The sequence below is a fragment of the Protopterus annectens genome, chromosome 12.part0 (genome assembly GCF_019279795.1).
Source record: "Protopterus annectens isolate FY-2018-M chromosome 12.part0, PAN1.0, whole genome shotgun sequence".
Classification (NCBI taxonomy): domain Eukaryota; kingdom Metazoa; phylum Chordata; order Ceratodontiformes; family Protopteridae; genus Protopterus; species Protopterus annectens.
This window is the reverse complement of record NC_056746.1, coordinates 564,516,750-564,534,075: the sequence shown is the minus strand read 5'-3', so window position 1 is coordinate 564,534,075 and position 17,326 is coordinate 564,516,750.

Below are 17,326 nucleotides of genomic sequence, written 5' to 3'. Positions count from 1 at the left end.
GGAGGAGAGGGAAGCTAGAAAGGAGAAATGCCGGGAAAAGCACCACAAGCGGCGGGCCGAAGCTTCTGCATCGGCCCCGCCAGCCAAACGGGTTTCTCCTTCCCAGCTCCGATCTCCCCGCTTTTTGCCGGGGCCGGAGGAGGAGGAGACCCAGTCGCCTTCGAGGTCATCGAGGCGGCATTCCCAGCCTGCCTTGGTGGCCTCATCAAGGTCTACCCAGAGGATGTCCAACGCAGACTTGGACCGGATGATGAGTAGGTTTCTCCAGGCCCAGCTGCAGATGGGAGTGCTCCTGCCTTCCCCCCTCCGGGGGGGAGCTCGACCCCCTTTTTTGCCCTGATTGCTCCTTCTCTGACCCACTACTGGGGTTTGGAGTCTTTGGAGCTGGGTAGCGTCAGAGCCGGGGGACTGTCGGCGCTGAAAGTATCGGGTACTTTGGCTCCGATGGCACCTTCAAGCCTGTTGGGTCCATTTTCTTTGGATCCAAGCTCTCGGAGCCAAGAGCTGAGCTTTGGATCTGAGGGTGTCAGTATGGCTTCGGCTCCATCTCGGTCAGAGCATACTGGCCCTTTGGATCCGACCGCATCAGTGCGGGCTCCGATCCGCACGTCGGATCTGAGGGAGGGTCTGCTCTCGGATCCTAGGGAGAGCAGCTCTCCTTCAGCATTTGATGTCATGGAGAGGGTTTTGTTGAGGGATTCCAGGCCCCAGGCTTCAGCTATGGCTCCACCCTGCACTCCCTCTCAGATGGGTCCACCTTCCATCACCTGGCCCCAGGGACAGCCTGCTCAGACGTCCCAGATAGTTCCCTTGCTGGAACAGGATGTGGTTGGTGAGGTCTCTTCGGACAGCCCCCCCTGAGGAGGTCCCCCACAAACGCAAGTGCAAGAGGAGGCACTTGGACTTCCCTGAGTCCATGACAGAGGACACAGACTTGGAGGAAGGGGAAGGTTCCCCAAGGTCACCCCCCAAAGACGTCTTCTTCGGAGACATCATGGAGATGCTTCGGATCAGAGGGGGGTGGTCTGCTCCAAAACCTTCCTCTGATGAGTCTGTGTTCCTGGAGGCATTTGAAGCAGGCCCATCTACCTCTTGGGTGTACCCTCCCACTGATCCCCTAGTAGACCTGATTACTACCAGGGCATAGAAGGAACCAGACACTGTGGAGCCCATTCCAAAGAGGCCAGACAAAATTCTCAGCCCCCCTTTGGACAGGTCATGTTGGAGCAAGGAAGCCCCAGTAGATGTCATGTTGGTGGCGGCTGCCACCAAAAGGGAACTGGCCCAGGAGAGTTCCTCTGTCCATCCTCCAGACAAGGAGTCTCGGACGATGGACCGTCTGGGGACGCGGGTGTTCACTTCAGCCACCTTTTCTGTGAGGTCTCTGAATTATATGGCACACGTGATACGGCTCCAGCTGGATCTTATCAAAGAATACGCTGGGTCACACCCAGAGTCCATGTCGGCGGATGACAAGAAAGTGTACTCTACCCGTATGGCCACTCTCAAATCTATCTCCAATACCTCTATGCGGTTACCATCCCATGCCATGGAAGGAGCCGCTAGAGCTAGCAGAGCGGGCATCGTCTTACGGTGACAGGCATGGCTCTGTCATTGTGATTTCGTAGAACCCTTTAAGGCATCATTCGCAAATGCCCCGTTTGATGGTTCTGCCTTTTTGGGCAAGACCATACGCGACACTCTGGTCCAGAGTGAAAAAGACAGGAAGACGTTGTCTGCCATCGGAGTCCACTTCTCTGCTCCCCGAGGTCCTTCTCCAGGAACGAAAAGGGACAGAAGAAGATGTGGTTCCGGAAGTCTCAACAGTCCCATTTTGCTCCGGACCCCTCGTCCTTCAGAGGCAGTGGAGGACAGGGTAGATGCTGCCCTAGAGGCAGAGGGGGCCAGAAGAACTTTGGATCCAGAGAACCTTTCTCTGATCGGCCCACGCAGCAACCCTGAGGGGTTACCTGACTGCTCCACTCTGGATGCAGTCGGGGGGCATTTCTCGAGGCACCTTGCAGCTTGGGAGTCCATTACAACAGATCGCTGGGTGCTTCAGATTATATCCAGAGGCTACAAGATCCCTTTTCTCAGTCCCCCTCTCAGTCCCCGAAGCCTCCCTGATGTCCCACCCAATCAAAGGGAGGCGGCAGCTGAGGAAATACTCTGGCTGCTAGAAAAAAAGAGCAACTCAGCACGTCCCCCCAGACCAGTCCGGATCAGGCTTTTACTCCAGGTTCTTCTTGGTGCCAAAAAAAACAGGTGACCTAAGACCAATCCTCGACCTGTCCTTCCTGAACCTGTCAGTAGCCAAAGAAAAGCTCCGGATGGTCACTCTTCAATCCATTCTCCCCCTTCTGCAGGAGAATGACTGGATGTGCTCCATAGACCTCAAGGATGCGTACTACCACATTTTGATGGACAGATGATCCAGGAGATTTCTCCATTTCCGGCTGGGAGCCAGCCATTACCAATTCAGGGTCCTTCCCTTTGGTCTCACCACAGCCCCCAGGGTGTTCACCAAAGTGTTAACTGTTATAACAGCCCACCTGAGACTCCAGGGAATTCAGGTCTTTCTGTACCTGGATGACTGGCTCCTGACCGCCCCCACCAGGCATCTACTTTGCACTGTCAGGGATTATTTTCTCCATCTAGCTCCCCGTCTGGGGATCACGATCAACATCGGAAAATTTTCCCTTTTTCCAATTCAAATCCTAGATTTCATCAGAGCCGGATTGAACATCAACCAGCTTCTAGCCTTCTTGACTCAGGACTGGCTATGAACTCTGAAACTCCATGTATTGGCCCTTCTACAGCTCCCCCTGCGGAATTGGTCCTGAGGGCTCTAGGCTCGATGGCAGCAACCATCAACCTATTACCCATGGCACGCTTAAACATGAGAGTTATTCAATGGACCTTACAAGTCCAGTGGTCCTTGCTGCTTCATCCCCTGAGCTTCCCCGTTCCTCTCAGCAGGGTGTGCAAGAAAGCCCTCTTATAATGGCTACAGTCCCCGGACCTCCAGAAGGGGTGCCCCTTCTCTGTGTCCCCTCCTCTAGCCATGGTGACCACAGACGTCTCTTGCCTCGGGTGGGGGGGGGCACTGCTTGGGCAGGACTGTCTAAGGCACGTGGAACCATTCGGAGACCTCATTGCATATCAATGTCCTAGAGATGTGAGCGGTGCTTTTGGCATTGCAAGCATTTCAAAGCCTGCTTCCCTTGGGGATGATTGCAATCCAAACAGACAACATGTTGGTCGTCTGGTATATCAACAAACAAGGGGGAACCAGGTCCTCTCCAGTTTGTCGGGAGGCCATGAGAGTGTGGTAATGGGCTATGTCCACCAACCGCTTTCTCATAGCGATGCACATTCCGGGACGGTCCAACATTTTGGTCGACAGACTGAGTCGATCCATCCTGTCACCGTACGAGTGTTCTCTGAATCCGAAAGTAGTGAAGCAAATCTTCACCAAATGAGGTCAACATCGTTGCGATCTTTTTGCCTCTCCTTCGAACGCAAAGTGCAGCAACTACTTCACTCTAATTCCCCCACCCGGGGAATTCCCCCAGAGATGCTCTGGTGCATGTTTGGCCACCCGGTCTACTTTATGCTTACCCTCTTCTGCCCCTGATGCTAAAGTTTTTACAGAAAGCCAGATGGTTGGGGAGCAGAATAATCCTCATTGCCCCATTCTGGCCTCGTCAACCTTGGTTCTTATATCTATGGTCTCATCTAGTGAATCCCCCATGGATTCTAGATCCCATCCCAGATCTGATCTCTCACCCATCAGGCCTGTCAAACCCGAATCTGGACAACCTCAAGCTCACAGCTTGGTTGATCCAGTTCCAGTGATAGCTAGGACTCCCAGTATCTCATCCCCTGTCAAGGCTATTCTAATAGCCGCTCACAAGCCATCTACTAGAAGAATCTATAATAGCAAATGGAAGTGTTTCTCTATTTGGGTGGAGCATCGGAACTTAGATCCCTTTACAGCTCCGTTGCCATCAGTACTAGATTTTCTGTAAGGGTTATTCGACCAAGGTGCTAGCTCTTCTACTGTCAAAGTCCAGTTGGTCGCAATCTCTCATTATCATGTTGGCAATGATCTCGGCCCTTTGACTTCGTCCAAATTATGTAAGACCTTCTTAAAAGGCACTTTCCTACTAAAACCTCCAGTAAAAGATGCAGTCCCTCCTTGGGATTTAACTCTTGTACTTCAGTCTCTAACATCTCCGCCCTTTGTGTCTGCAACTTCGGTGGACCTGAAATATTTATCTTGGAAGACGGCTTTTCTTGTTGCCATAACTTTGGCCAGAAGGGTCTCGGAGCTTCAAGCCCTTTGTGGCAAGCCACCTTATTTGATTTTTCACAAAGATAGAGTCTCACTCAGGACCAACCCCTCCTTTCTGCCCAAAATTGCATCGGAGTCTAATATCAACCAATCTATTAATTTACCAGTCTTCTTCCCAAATTATCAGAGCAAAGGTGAATACAAGTTGCACTCTCTAGACTTACATAGGCAACTAAGATTCTATTTGTACAGGACAGCTGATCACAGGAAATCAGACCAGCTTTTTGTATTCTTTGCTAGGTCCTTTCTGGGAAAACCTGTATCAAAAGTCACATTGTCCAGATGGATTTCCAAATGTATTCTTTTGGCATATGAGAGTTCAGGCCGGCCGGCACCTCAAGGAGTTCATGCCCATTCTACTCGATCGATTTCTACCTCTGTGGCTTTTCGATCTAGGGTGTCGTTGGATGACATTTGTTCAGCAGCCACTTGGGCTTCATCTCATACATTTACAAATCATTACAAGTTGGATATTGTTTCCAGAGAGAGAGCATCCTTTGGCTCTGCAGTGCTCCAGAACATCCTTCCATGAGAACTTCCCAAGAATCAGGTAGCTGGGGACTCTGTACCATAGGTTGATGGCCAAATGAAGTTAACTACTTCAGATTTAGAAGTTATGTACTTACCATAACATTCCATCTGAGTAGGTAAACTTCATTTGTCAGCAACCATCCCTCCCTCCATCCCCCTAACCTATATGGATGTTCAAAGGACTCCTGCTGTCATGGCGGATTGTTTCCAGGTTAGAGTAGGGAGGTGGTTCTTGGTATCGTATGGTTTATGGCTAAGCAAACTCAATCTGAGGTCAGGAAGGGATAGCAGGGGATTATGGGTAAGTGGGAGGAGCTTGGAGCTCAGATCTTAGCAGTTGGAAGCTGCCGGCTCGGATCCGATATGGATCCGATAACTCATAGGTTGCTGACAAATGAAGTTTACCTACTCAGATGAAACGTTATGGTAAGTACATAACTTCTAATTATCTGTTCTTAGTCTGCATATTTTTATTTATTTAAATATTTAAAAGTGTATCTGTTGTTGCAGCCGATTTTCATTTTATTTATTTTTTTATATTTAGAAGTTCACAAATTATAAGTATTATCTCTTCTATTTTTGCAGTTATATCATAATATATATATATATATATATATATATATATATATATATATATGTGTGTGTGTATACATACATAATTTTACTATTATTTGATTTAACTGTACTTGACTGAAAATCAAATGTTTGAAAGAATTTGACTGAAAACCAATTGACTGAAAACCAATCTGACTGAAACCTACTTAAGTGAAACCCATTTCTGTGAAAACCCAGATGAATGAAATCCATTTCACTACCTGACATTCTTACCATCAGTAAGTATATCATCTGAAGCATTTGTACAAACCTTCATGGCAATATAGTCAATATTATATTTAATTTGTAGTTCTAGGCTCATCACATTATACAATGGGTGATAATATTTCAGGCAGTAGACCTGGTACTATTGGAGATAGGTATTCCACAGTAATGTCTCAGAAAGGTCGCAGTATACTTTGTGTAGATGGATATGAATACTATTTGGTGAAATGTTATAATAGTAAATTATATTGGTGCTATATATTAAAAAGCACTGGTACATGCAAAAGACGTTGTGTAACAGAATTATCACCAGCAGGTGATATATTGAAAAAGAGTACTGGACGTTTTCATGGTCCAGCTGTTGTGAAGGTTGAGCGATTGAAGGTTCATGAGAAAATTAAGTGGCAAACAGAACAAACAATGGAAGAACCATGTAAAATAGTGTTGGAAGTTCTTGCAGGAACTTCCACAGATGTAGTAACTACATTACCTAATACTGACGCGTTAAAGCAGTCAGTTCATAAGCTAAGGAGAAATAAACAAAGCATACCCGCTGTTCATCTTATGTCATTGAAAGAATTGACCCCAGATATGTTACCACTGAAACAAGGGCAATTTATTATTAAGCACAGTTCATTTAGAAGTAATAATCTGATGTTGTTGTTTTAACCATAGAAGGCAATTTATGACTACTTTGTGCATCTCAGTTTGTGTTAGTTGATGGGACCTTTCCTACAAGTACTTCTAAATGCAAACAAGTATACTCAGTGCATTATAGTTTAGAAGGTTCCCTATTATATTGATGAAAGTTTAGCTTGTTGAAATGTCAAACATCGACAGCTAAACTTTGAAATGGCAAAACTGCGAACGGCCACCTAAGGGAATTTTTTCTCAGGGAAAAAAATTTGCTTGGCTGTTACCAAGAATTTGCCCTTTTCTCCAATGTAGACTGATCTGGGAGTTTGTATATTTAGTTGGGTGGGTGTGGGGGGCACAGCCCCCCACATGGAAGGGGTGTGGGGTGAAGCCCCCCACTTAATTAGTGTTTAAAGGTTTTTGTGGTGTCCATTGGCCAAGCAAATTTTTTCCATGGGAAAAAAATTTGCTTAGGTGGCCATTTGCGGTTTTGCTGTTTCAGAGTTTAGCTGTCGATGTCTGACATGTCGAAGATAGTGGACAAAGTAAAGTGGTGCCCATTGTCTATGGTATTCTTCCAACAAAATGTGAAGACTATTTATAACCAATTTTGGAAAATATTGCTATGTGTATGTAGTGATTTTGATCTGACATTGAAGGCCAGGATGATTTTAAGTGACTTTGAGAAGGGAGAAGTCAGTAGTACTAGTAGAAATCTCCCTAACAGTGTTCCAAAGGGCTGTTGGTTTCATTTTTCTCAGATATTACGGTGCCAGATGCAGAAATTAAATTTAATGACTTTGTATGGGAATGATACCAAGTGTGCACTATTATGTAAGCAGATTCCTGCTTTGGCTTTTGTCTCACCAGAGTTTGTATTGCCTATGTTTCAAAGCATTGAGCAGGCAATGCCTGAGAGTGGTACATGATTATGTGAGTTTTTTAAAAATGATTACATATTAGGGACACTGCGATGTTATGGTATATGCAGTTGAACCTCAGAAAGGCAACCACCATTGTTTGACATATCATTTTAGAATCACTCAGACACTTGTACTGAAGGGTATCCAAGAAGTCAAAATGTTGTTGAGGGTTGGCATCATTGGTTAAGAAGCCTATTAAGAAAGAAAACACTGTATGTTATGGATGTATTGCATGCCATAAGTTTGGAGCAAAACCATTTAGAGGATTTAAAGAGTAGAATGCTGTGTTGTGTTCCTTCTTCACCAAAGAGATGGAGGTTGGTTGAAAAAGAGGCATTGTTCGAAAAACAGCTATGCAAATGTGAACAATTTTCACCAGAAGGATTTGTTCAATTAGTAGCCCATCACTGCTCGTTTTGAATATAGGTAAAGTTATATGTAGTTATTTACATGAAGTTTGCAACATCATATTAGTAACATTGTGGCATTTCTCAAGTTACGTTTATTCCTGTGCTCCGTAGTTATTTAGATGTGCACTTATATGAGGCTTTGTAAATGTAATATATGCTTTTGTTCGAGATTTCTGGTTTTTACATGAACAACAGACAAGCAGCACTTACAGATGGTGCATGGTAAGCGGAACAGTGGAATTTATGATCAAAACCTTATTATAAGGGATATGGGGTGTTTTTGATTACTTGGAAACACTTGGCAGTTATGTTTAATGTCAAGAATGTTGAATATGACATCTGTTGACATTACCTACAGTTTTTCAACATTTCCATTCTCTACCACATAGTAAACCTATATATATATATATATATATATATATATATATATATATATATATATATATATATATATATATATATATATGTACACACACACACACACACACACACACACACACACACACACACACACACACAAGCCATGAGACGTGAGCTGCAGGTCATCTTAGCAAAACTTCCATGATTATCGATATTCTCCTCCAAGGGTGATATTTATTGGATACTCTTAGAGCGACAACAAAAGCTAAGCCAATAATAGAAGTCATTTACCATTTGTTTAAATTGTAGCATTATTCTTGGGAATTGTAAGCTACTGCTTAGTACTATTTCATACCAATTTCAGATGCATATTCTGAGAACTGCATAATGCCCCTCTTCATATGATCCAAGAGATAGTCATTCACTCTCATGTGCACAGTGACCATGTCATATGTGTACTTAAGGTGAAGGGACTTGAGGGCGCTACTGACACTTTGGATCTTGGCAGTTGACAGGCATTTTACCATCACTCTGTCTTTGCTTGGCCTAGTGAATAATTCTGTAATTAAGTGAATAATCACAAACAGTTTGTGCAGCCTTTAGGTCCAGTCTAACTCTCATAAAGTGGTTGGGATTTGCCTATTTTTTACTGATAAAAGAAATGCTAATTTGAAAGGACTGTAATAATGAAAGCTCTTCATAAGTAAGCTGTGCTATGCTTGCAATAAAAGCCATCAGTGAAAATGTATTTCTAATTCCCCTTACTTCTGTTGTTCAGATGCAAATTTAGTTACAGGTTCCCAATGCACTTTCACTGCACTTTTCAAAATATTGTGCATGTGGCTAAATGCAGTACATGTGTTAGCTTTTATAAAGGGCATACCATGAAGAGATTAGGTACAAACATGATACAAGCATCTGTGTATGCTATTAAAAAATGGACCATAAGAGTGCTCTTTTCTGCTACTCCTTGCTTTGCCATAATTTAAAGCATTTCCGCTTTTATGTAATGGGAGTAATTTAGACAGCATTTTGAATTTGAAGGAATACAGTTGGAAGAGTATTTTTTATTGTCAGTAATCCCACTGGTCTGCATGATCATCTCACATTTAAAAGTGTTCTGAAAAGTTGCCCTCTCAAACATTAATGCATAGCAGTCTATTTCTTTACAGATATTTAAGGATCATTTTCAATAATGTTTTAATGGGACATTTAATGTTTTCTTCTCTATACTTTTTATCAGCTGATGTTTGGGTTACTGTTGCTATGGCAATCAATTTGTCACATAACATTTTTGATTAACTGGTCCCTGTAACTAGTTTTGAAGTATTTACTTGTTCCTTTTATTCATGCTTTTTCAGTCTGATGAAGCCCATGTATTTTTACAAACAAAACCACTTACTATTTTAAATGTTTATTATTTTTACTGTTTATTGTTGCTGGCAATAAATATTTATATTTTTCTTACATTCTGCTACAACTCATTTATCTTTTATTCTTTCAAGCTGCTGAACTGACTGGGTAACATGTTCAAATTATATTGGGGTATTTAATAAAGCCTACTCATTTTTTTCTGTGTAGGAATCGCACCATGCTGCTTACACTGGAGCAAACATTTTTAGATTCAGTAAGTGCTGCTGAGTGGCACACATGTGCCAATACGGAAACTTCTGTGGCATGCAAATTACCTCATAAGCAGGTGAATTTCATGCAAATGAGGCAGGTAAAGTGATCCCGCAAGCAGATAGGCATCTATTCAGACCCTGTGTCAGTATCCTTAGTGTACGCAGAAACATTCTGTATACAGGAGTGTGGACAAACAAAAGGGGTTGTATAAATGTAGATGTATGGACAGAAATGTAATACCACATACACACATGAGTTAAACTATTATCCTATATGTTGGAAAAATTAAAGGAAATAGATAACATACATTTTTTTTAATAATCTGGGCATGTTTGCATGGCATACTACAGTGCACAAACATGCTTTATAGAAAAAAAAATTGGAAAAAGGAAAATTAATATTAAGTGACAGAAATGTATTAAAGGACCTTGTGTGGAGTCCCTACAATGGTAAATTGGTGCTGTTGCTAACGTGGTAGGGCTATAAAGTGTGTAGTTTCCAGGCTGTGAGCATGGATACCTATGCAAATGAGGTGGAGTTACTGAATAGCAGAAAGGAGTAACAGTGTCCCCTTCATGTAGGCTTAGACCCATGTCGCTGTTTAAACTGGCTGTAGCTGACACCAGGGGATGTGTTCACTGACTTCTAAGCTCATTTCAGCTTAGATGCACATGTTTGTGAGGCACACCTCCTGGCTGAGTGTGCCCTTTCAGGGGGGTGTATCCACTAACATCTAAGCTCTGTTTACCTTTGGTGCGCATGTTTGCGTGGTGCACTACCATGCTGAGCATGTCTGAAAACCAAATGTATTTAATTAGTTTTGACTGTTGTTTAAGCTAAAATAAGGCCATCAAATAATATTAATTATATTGTAGGCAGGTGGAATGCATCATAGTTAGCCAATCACACATTCTGTTCCTACAGCAGAGCTCTATAAAGTAAGCATACACCCTACATTCTGATTTTTCCCCAGTACTCTGGACCATAGGAGTACAGACATGGGAATTTTAATTGAGAGAATGCTAGGGGCTGCTGCAGGTCTGCTACATCTGCATGTGCTAGATGCTGAAGTCAATGCTGCTGCTGCTGACAACAGGCCTAAACAGAGAAGGAAAAGTGTGTTCAGGCCCAGGGTAACCTTCCAGGAGATATATGAGCTGGAGATTGTAGATTGCTACAGGGTGGACAGGGACTTACTACAGGAACTCACTGAGCTCTGCAGCCCTCAACTCAGAACCAGAGCCTCTGAGGGTAACCCATCCCAGTGGAAACAATGGTATGTGTAACACTTAGGATACTAGCTACAGATACTTTGAAAAGACCAGCTGGGGACATGATGGGGGTCCCACAGGCATCAGCAACCAGGGTAATACACCAGTTCCTGGATGCCGTGAGACCAAATTCCAGTGAGCACATTTATTTTCCCCTCACTGCTGAGATGAGGGCCAGCAATATGCAACACTTCTACTGTGTAGCACACTACCCTGAAGTACCAGGTGCCATAGATTGCACTCCTGTACACATCAAGGCACCACCCGGTGAGAAGGGTAGAATCTAAGTCAACCAAAAGGGGTACAACTCCATCAACTGCTAAGTTATGTGCAATGCACAGGGGATTATCATGAATGTGTGTGCTGGCAGCCTTGGCAGTTATCACAACTCCCATATCCGGCACACATCATATCTAGACTATATGTGTGCTAGGGGGAACATCCCACATGGCCATTTACTGGGGGATGCTGGTTACTAATTGGAACCGTGGATAATGACACCCATCAGAAATGCACACACACCAATGGAAGAATGCCATAACGAGGCACATGCACAAACTAGGAACATCATAGAGTGTGTGTCTGGGCTTTTGAAGTCAAGGTTTTGGTGCAGAGATATATTTTGTGAAGCTCTGCAGTACTCTCCAACCACATGTGCGTGCTACATAATATGATCCTGTGGAAACAGCTGCAGCTGGATCAGTAAAGTGAAGGGATACACAGAACCCCACCAGTGCCTAGGTCACCACAGTCACAGTCACAGGTGGACTCGGAGGAGGAAGCCCCTAATCGTGTCCCTGTAGGAAGATGTAGGCATTCCCAGTATGCCCATTCACTGACAACTTAGGGACCTATGGACTGACACCTTAATCCTATTCACATACATATATTAAAACTGATTCCAAGCAACCCACGCAACCTGTACCTATCCATGTATTGGTTGTGTATTGCTTGCATCAGATAGAGTCAACCCTGAGCTACGTCAACTATTGCATTCACAAGGTAAGTCTCTAACTTATGCACTACTCATAAGGATTACCATAATATGATATTGTATGTATGAATCTGCTGCATGTATGCAAGGAAATATAGTAGGCTATTTGGGCAGAAGTAACATCCACATGGGACTACAGATACCCAGTCCACTAGTATGTGTTCCTTCATATTCATTAGGCCTCATGGTTAGAATATTCACTACATCAGGCAAGGGAGATGTTCAACAGTGTGGTCACATGATATTTGGACTACTGTGTATCCCAGCAGAACATGTGGTGTTGTTTCCCCACACCCAACACACCAGTTTTCCCATACAGCTGCTTTAACAGTAAGTCATAAATGGCATATCAGCAATCCAGGCAATCTCAAGGCAGTAACAGAAATCAATCACACATTGTATGTCTCATTTAATGCAGGAATAACAATGTACATATGTGTGCTATCAATTGTGTGATGAATCACTCCTTTCTTCCTGGCATGTATGCTATCGATTGTGTGATGAATGACTCCTTTCTTCCTGGCAGCTTGTGTGGCTCAGTGGACTAGGGAAGTTGGCATGAGTGATGGTGCTGATGGTTCAAATCTGAAAGTATTCACATGTGAGGCATTATTGTGTTGGTGTTTTCATAAACTGTCAGTCTGTGTGTAGTGTAACACTATGAACTGAACCTCTGTTACATATTAATTACATCAGACAGCTGGAGAATGCCATAGACATTTTGAGTGAAGTGAGTCCTGCAGAAACAGAGACAGATGTCATTGTCTGTCATCATCTTCTTTCGGCTGTTCCCATTAGGGGTCGCCACAGCGGATCTTCTGTTTCCATTTCTTCCTGTCCTCTGCATCATGCTGTTTCACACCAACTGCCTGCATGTCCTCTCTCACTACATCCATAAACCTTATCTTAGGCCTTCATCTTTTCCTCTTACCTGGCAGCTCCATCCTTAGCATCCTTTTCCCAATATACCCAGCATCCCTCCTCAGCACATGTCCAAACCAACTCAATCTTGCCTCTCTTGCTTTGTCTCCAAACTGTCCAACCTTAGCTGACCCTCTAATATACTGATTCCTCATCCTGTCCATCCTAGTCACACCCAGTACAAATCTTAACATCTTTAACTCTGCCACATCCAGCTCTGACTCCTGCCTTTTTGTCAATGCCACCGTCTCCAACCCATATAACATAGCTGGTCTCACTACCCTCTTGCAGACCTTCCCTTTCACTCTTACTGGTACCCGTCTGTCACAAATCACTCCTGACACTCTTCTCCACCCATTCCACCCTGCCTGTATGCTTTTCTTCACCTCTCTTTCACACTCACCATTACTCTGAACTGTTGATCCCAAGTACTTAAACTCATCCACCTTTACCAACTCAAGTCCCTGCATCCTCACCATTCCTCTACCCTCCCTCTCATTTACACACATATATTCTGTTTTTGCCCTGCTGACCTTCATTCCTCTCCTCTCTAAAGCATATCTCCACCTCTCCAGGGTCTCCTCAACCTGGTCCCTACTCTCACTACATATCACAATGTCATCTGCAAACATCATAGTCCACGGGGCCTCCTGTCTGATCTCATCTGTCAACCTGTCCATCACCACTGCAAATAAGAAAGGGCTCAGAGCTGATCCTTGATGTAATCCCACCTCCACCTTAAACGTATCTGTCACTCCCACTGCAGTCCTCACCAATGTCATACTACCCATATACATATCCTGTACCACTAACAACCAAAAAAGCACTGTGTAGAGAAAAGCGATACACCGGACAGCTCAGGAGTATTATCAGATAACAGTTTAATATAAAACGTCACGAATAACACAAACACGTTTTTCGTCAGAAATTCAGACTTCATCAGACAACTGACCTCATATCCAGCACATAATTTATATCAACTGTATTAAAACAATTAATTCAAACCATCCAATCCGGAAAGTTGCTCATTAATATTAATTAATTAAATACAGCTTATTACACATAAAACTTTCGTGTTCCAAAAGGAAAACAATGAATAAATCTTTATTAATACATATTAAAAACTCTCTAACATCCACTCAACTAAATAGTTGAATAGTTTCATATAATTTCTTAAACATAAGGAAATATTATGAATATGAATGTATATGAACAAAATGAGCACAATGACCATTTCATTTGTTTGTTATCCTGTACCACTCTTACATACTTCTCTGCTACTTCCGACTTCCTCATACAATACCACAACTCCTCTCTAGGCACCCTGTCATATGCTTTCTCTAAGTCCACAAAGACACAATGCAACTCCTTCTGACCTTCTCTGTATTTCTCCAGCAACACTCTCAGAGCAAATATTGCGTCTGTAGTGCTCTTTCCTGGCATGAAACCATACTGCTGATCACTAATCATCACCTTCCTTCTTAACCTAGCTTCCACTACTCTTTCCCATATCTTCAAGCTGTGATTGATCAGTTTTATCCCTCTGGAGTTACTGCAGCTCTGCACATCACCCTTATTCTTAAAGGTAGGTACCAAAACACTTTTTCTCCACTTCTCAGGCATCCTCTGACTTTTCAAAATTTAATTAAACAATCTGGTTAACTATTCCACTGCCATTTCACCTAAGCACCTCCATGCTTCCACTGGTATATCACCTGGGCCAACAGCCTTTCCATTCTTCATCCTCTTCATAGCTGACCTTACGTCCTCTTTGCTAATCTGTTTCACTTCCTGATTCACTATCCCCACATCATCCAACCTTCTTTCTCTCTCATTCTCTTCATACGTCATTGTCTATAACACACAAAATCCCAGACTACTGGAGTACAGGTAGATGTGGGCTGGAGTCACTTTATAAATACTGACAGTCCCACTGGGCATGCCCATATACTTAGTTAAACTGAGCACAATTCTGTTTCTCCTTCATCAAAATGACCTGTTATGTATAGATATGTGTATACATGCATACATATACATATACATATCCATCTGTCACTATCTTTATCTCACATACCTAGTATATCTGTCTCTCTCTCTCTCTATATATATATATATATATATATATATATATATATATATATATAAACATACATTTCATTCTCTCCCCATATATCTATATAACACATACATATCATGCTCACACACAGCTACATTTATATATACTTCCCCGTTATATACATAAATATGTGTGTGGATGTCTGTATTGTCCTACATACCCTAATAATGGTGAGTAAAGCTTCTCATTCATACATCTAAAATGCTGCTCAAAAGATCCAAAGTAAGGGCTCAGCAGTACATAATGTGCTCACCTAGAGACCCTTGTGCCTGCTAATGTCATCACATAGACAGCAACAGGTGAGCAGGTGATGTAATGTATAATGTTGTCTAAGCACACATGGACAGGACACATTGTTCCCATCCACAGGTTTGCCCATCCAAGTGCAAACAGCCACATATGGCCATACTGGTAACTGTAGACACATACCTAGGATAATAAAAGTTATCTCACTGGTAGGATACTAGATGCAGATAATAGTATAAAGCAATATCACTTTGCAGTCCACAGATGTTGTTCAAGCCTAGTAGTAATTTGCCTGCAATCACACATAAAGCAGACATCACCTGTGATGTGTGTGATAAGTGCTCTGCTCCACAGTATGTAGGACTAGATAGGTAGGGGTACTAATCTCACACCAGACCACTTGATAGGTGTGTGTACATGTGTATCCCCTTGCAAAACAACTGAGAATCGTCATTAACTACCAAACTGCAATGATTGTGCACTTTTTGGCCCTGTAAGTTACTCTTGGCTTCCAAAATGCCCTCTCCCACAAGGCCTGATGATGTCATCTACCTTAAGACTACCAGCTGCCATCATACTATCCCAGGTTAAACTCTGGTGCATGCAATAAATGCTATCATCAATAGTGTGCAAGATTAGAGAAGAAGGCATTCTAATCTCACTTCAGGCCACTTGGTGCATGTGTGTGTATGTGTGTATCCCCTTGTAAAACCCCTGAGAATTCTAAATTGGCTATCAAACTGCAATAATTATGCACTTTTTGACCCTGAAGTTGCTGCTGGCTTCCAAACTGCCCTTTTCTACAAGAAGTGATGATGTCATCTACCTTAAGACTACCAGCTGCCTTTGTAGTACCTCATGTAAGCTGTGGCACATGTGATAAGTATTATGATCTGTAGTGTATAAAACTAGATAGGTAGGGATTCTAATCTCACTCCAACCCTTAGTATGCATGTGTGTATCCCACTACAAAACAACTGAGAATCCCTCATTGATTATTAAACTGCAATCAGTATGCACCTTTTGCCTCTGTAAGTTGCTGCTGGCTTCCAAACTGTCATCTTCTACAGGGTATGATAATGTCATCTGCCTTAAGACTGCTAGCTGCCATTACAGTACTACACTTAAGCTGAGATGCAAACAATTGTGATCTATAGTGTGTAAGATTAGATAGGTAGGAGTACTAATCTCACTACAGGCCACTTGGTGCATGTATGTCCATATGGCATAACTATGATCACCTCAGTAACTCAGAAAGAGGTAGGGTTTTGCAGTATTTTATATGTAGCAGGCGAGGTGGCCCTCCAAATGCCTGACCAACTTGGCCTGCTGATGTCATCAAGCATAATATGTCCTAAACTGATAATACTAGCAGACATGAGGTGTGTTGCATGCATCACGTAGTGTGATCTGTAGTGTGTACCATTGCATAGCTAAGTGTTCTAATCTACATGCAGCCAACTTGCACTATGTGAGTTCCATGCCGTATCCTTTAAGCAGTAATTGGAAGTGGTGCTATCCTCAATGTAGCCATGTTAGTGTGTGTGGCTTTTAGGGCATTTTACATCAGCTTATGGAACCATAGGATGTTTGAACTTCACTAGCATACAGCCCTCACAATCACAGACAACTTTATACCCTTATTTACATGATCAGCACATATTGCCCCAGTCCAAGAGAGACACAGGCAGAAGTGCTATGATGAAATGATAGCCACCTAGCCAATCATACAGATGGCATGTGCTGAGGTGCAATTAGGTGCTCTGTTTGGCAGGGTTTCTGTTTCAAAGGTGTATTAAAGTCTGATAGACAAATCTCTCCCCCAGCATATATTACTAACGTCATATACTAGGTTAATGCCCTTAGATTGATTACTCCATCTACTATGCCACCTACAGATATGCAGCATTTACAGTCAAGCAGGGTCACATATTGCCCCTTATGCAAGGCAGAGATCATCTCTGAGTAGCCTATATACTGCAGGCTACAATGGCACCCATTTCAGAAGATCCCCATTGAACACATACTGAAGACATGAAGTTCCCTTGTGAGGGACCATACTGTTGTGTGGAAGTGCCAGTACTTCTTAGAAAGGTTCATTACCCAATGGCCATTG